We start from the raw sequence: 4056 nt of genomic DNA, 5'->3' as shown, positions 1-4056 counted from the left end.
AGTGAGCTTTTGGGGAGGGAGTGCAATGATTACTGACTAAAGCTACTACGTAATAAAAAAAAAAAAATGCCAGGTCTGAAGATGAGGCCGTTACAGGTAGTTTCTGAACCTCGTTTAGGAGCCCAAACAACTCTAGTTTCAAGGACACTAAGATTCAGCGGGTCTGGCCAGGCGTCGGGTCGCTCACCTTCTCAGGGGGAACTGCCAGCTCCGGCACGTCCTTTTCTTCTAGTTTACACACAAACATCTGATCGCTCTTCCAATACATGGCACTGCTAGGGCTGCTTATCACATACCAACTCCAGAGGGTCAGAGGCTGTCCGTGTCTGCCGATCTCCCCCCTCCCCCTCCCCGATCCACTAATAAAAGCTGATGCCGAGAAGGATAATGCTACAAGTGTGTCTTCATCCAAAGAGGCCGCTGTGGCCTGACCACTTTCTGATGAACTGTTCTTAAAATTCCTTTCCCGACTTCACTGAGCTCCGTCCCTCCAGGAAAAGAAAAAAAAAAAAGTTTTGTTTTCCAGAGGGTGGAACCTAATATAAAGGGAGGGGGCGTGTGGGGGAAAGTCTTTTCCTGGAGAAATAGCCTCACCTCTTCAAGGAAAACCCGCCTTCTCTACATGTTAAAATCTTTATCAGGACACGCCAACTGACTTCAGGTTTAGTGTTAAAGAAAAAAAAAAAATGGGGGATGTCCTGTTAACTTGACTTTAAAAAATCTGCTGTCTGCATTTGCCATAACTTTTAAATTCTCGCTCCCCAACCCAAACCTAAACAAAGATTCAGGTTACATCTCTTTCTGTAGCAAGCAGAAGGGGAAGTGGAGGTCTGGGTGACTTGAAAGTTTTAGTCATTCTCTTGAAACTCGCAGCTCTCCGGTCTAGCCGAGAAAGGCCACCTCTCCTGGCAGCCTGGAGGCTGACTTATCTAGCAGTTCGCGCTCCCTTTCCGAAAAGTTTTCTCATTAAGATAAAGAGGGAACATCTGAGCAACACAAAAGCTTATGATTTGCGACTAGATTTGAAATCAAGGCCACAAGAAAGACAAAAGTATGTTGCTAATGAGTATTGCTTTCATCTCCTAGACAAAATTTAAGCCCTAGCAGCCTTGGTCTACTGCCTCAAGTTCTGACTGCGGGCTGGGGAGCAGCGGAGGGAGGTACTCAGGGTACCGTAATTTTGATTAAGACTGGAGGGTGTGTTTGTTTAAAACAGACTCTTTGTGGTATAAACTTTATTTCATTATTTAGTGCATAAAGACAAATTTGGTTAAAAGATTATTTTTTAATGATTTTTGTTTCCATTTAAAAAACTAAACAAACTTCTGAAACTGAGACCTAGGAGTCTATTTCTTAAAGGCCTTTAACAGAATCATAGGATTTTGCTTTAATTACGTGGAAATATATATGTAAACACACACACACACGCACACACACACATGTCTTATCTCCTTGCCTTATTTGTATAGAAGAAAAAGATAGAAAGGATCTTGCCCAGAACCCAGCTCGGTCAGCAGTCGGCTAGCGGAGGAGATAGATAGCCTTTCCTGTGATGAATTGAGCCTGCGCAAGAGTCTGGGACCGAGTTACCACTACAAATTTAGTTTTTCCTCCATTGCATTTTTCTCCCATAAACACTAGAGTCTTCAGAGCATTTTCCTATCGCCATTGTTTTTCTTTTCGCGCAGCTGCGCACAAGTTAATATTAGCCATCCCCCTGCAGGTCCTCTCTGGGAGATCTCGTTTAAATCTACTGAGCGAAGGGAGGAGACGCTATAATTAATCTGTGCCCTCTTAGAAAATTGAAAGATTAGGGTGGATTGACTTTTCAAAAAGCTAACTTGTGCTTGGGAACCAGAAAGACTTGTGTTTTTCATCAAGTGCAAAAATCGGTACTGGGGGTGGTGGGGAAATTCACATAATGCATTTTCCATGAAATAGCATCGTTCTGGACACCGCTCTTCCGAATGGAAAGTCAGAGTCGTGCAGAACATTGGCGCCATCAGGTCGTGTATAGAGCAGGATTTCGTTGAAAGTGGAATTAAACATAAAGGTCCAGTTTGGATATTTAATTACTCTGTGTGTGTGTGTGTGTGTGTGTGTGTGTGTTAGGGTTTAAAGTGAATCTGGAGTACTATCTGGCTACTATCGAGGAGAATTTATCGCGCGGGTCATTTGGAGATCCAGAGAGCTAGAGCTGTGTTAGGGAAGTAGGGCGGGGGTGCGGGCGTTTATGCGGTCTTTCCACCCACCCTTGCCTAATCAGGCGGCTCTCAATCAGGTTTTCAAAATACAAATCTTGATCTGAGAGCGTCTATCTCTGCATAAGTGGAGAAAATGATTCATTTTTAGAGGTTTCTGGGCTTGGGGAAGAAGAATGGTCGTCAGACAGGAGCAGAAGCCCTGAAAGATTGGTCTGGCCTCGCTTTACTCCAGGCGCCTGTGGGATGCTGACCTGTCCAGTGGTACATCTGCGCGCACCCATCCTTGAACTGTAAACCTCTGGGCGGTGAGTCAATTTCTATGTCCTGGGCGGTATAAGCCTTTGGCTCGGGGTCAAGTGTGCAAGAAGAGGGGAATGTGTTTGCTATGAATGCCAGGGCTGATCGTCCTGTCGGTCTGGGGAACAACGACCTTCTGACCTTTTGTCAGGAGCTGGCATAGGAAGGTATAGCTTCTTCATAGTGGCCAGGTTCCTTGGAGCTGGCGTCACACCTCTTACCCGCTCTCGTCCTCGGCTGGGGCAAAGCAAAAGTTACCCTGCTAATTTACAGGGGTGCTTGGGCTAAAAATCAAAAGAGTTTTTTGTTTGTTTAGACTTAGAAATGAGGGTTTTTAGCCCAAACTCCAATTGATTCCAATTTTGAACGAAGACTCTGATCAAGAAAACATTATCTTGTGTATCCACAGGTGGAAAAGCAATCGCCTGCGTCGTGACAGCTCCTACCTACTAAATTGAAAATTTGAAAATCAGAGACCGCAGGCCCACCCAAGGTGTCTACCAACACCTGCGGATCACAGGGCTTTTTGCAAGCCCATGGGAAAGACAGCCTGAGAGACTTTCGAGTGCCTCCTGTCCCAGGCTGTGCCTTTCCTGCTCCAGGCAAGCCTTGAGTGCATCTCCCTAAAAACCGATGGGGGCAGGGAAGGGGTCTAGATCCCGTGGAGCCAGGCCTTGATTGGAGGTCCGGGGCTAGAGAGAGGGAACACCAACCCACCCCGACCCCTACAGCTTCCACTCACCCGAAGAGCTGCCTAATTGGGCTGCGAGCAGCTGCGAAATTTGTAATCGTCTAATAAGCCTTCCGCCTCGGTAATTCTTATCAAAAGGCATAAAACTGATATTTTCACACCCAGCTCGCACTGCAGGCGCCGTTTATAAACATCCTTCATCAGTGGGATGAAATTAAGCCTGCATTGACAGAGGTCTCCGGAACTCGATATTTAAAAGCAATAGATCCGAATTAGCAAATTATAACTTTAAGTAGGGAAAGTCCCCACCAACTCGACTATAGAACCCTTTGCCTCTGAGCTCCTCGGGGTGAGTAACCACACGTTTGAGAGAACTTAACCTGGAGGTTCCGCGGTGCTCAGGCAATCTCCGGAAACTCGGATCCCTGAAATACGCCTGCTACGGCTCCTCCCGCCCGCCTTCTAGGAACTCGCCTGGGTCAGATCTGTGGAGACCGGGGCGAGGCACAGCTGGAGGCTGGGAGAAAACGTGGTCAAAGGAGGCGCATCCAGGACTCCCGGGCGGCCTGCAGGCGCAGTACCAGAGCCCTGCTCTTGCGGACCCGAGCTTTACCCGGCCCGTGGCCCTCACCGCCCACCTCCGGGGCACCAACACCAAGGGTACAGTGGGCCAGAGGACTGTAGGAGGCGGTGGAGGATGGGGAGACTTTCGCGACCATAAGGAGGTACAGATTCTGGCAGAATTCTGGTGGCGACTCCTTCGATCCCTGAAGGTGAAATCTCAGCTAAAACCAATCTGAAACTGCGGTTGTCACAGTTGGTTCAGGGTTAGGAGACGGTGTCTTTGGATTTTTGCCGCCCCCA

General features: G+C 47.6%; 1 long non-coding RNA gene across 1 annotated transcript in view; it reads left to right on the top strand.

Moving 5' to 3' along the window:
• Positions 1-1807: 1807 nt before the first annotated feature.
• The window catches only part of LOC105508118, a 5334-nt gene continuing 3085 nt past the window's right edge, over positions 1808-4056 (top strand). The window contains exon 1 of the long non-coding RNA XR_001001208.1: positions 1808-2053. This is a non-coding gene — a long non-coding RNA (uncharacterized LOC105508118). The remainder of the gene's footprint in view (positions 2054-4056) is intronic.

Source organism: Colobus angolensis, unplaced genomic scaffold, assembly GCF_000951035.1.
Source record: "Colobus angolensis palliatus isolate OR3802 unplaced genomic scaffold, Cang.pa_1.0 Scaffold158, whole genome shotgun sequence".
In the NCBI taxonomy this organism is placed as follows: Eukaryota; Metazoa; Chordata; class Mammalia; order Primates; family Cercopithecidae; genus Colobus; species Colobus angolensis.
This window is presented reverse-complemented; position numbering and strand designations above follow the sequence as displayed.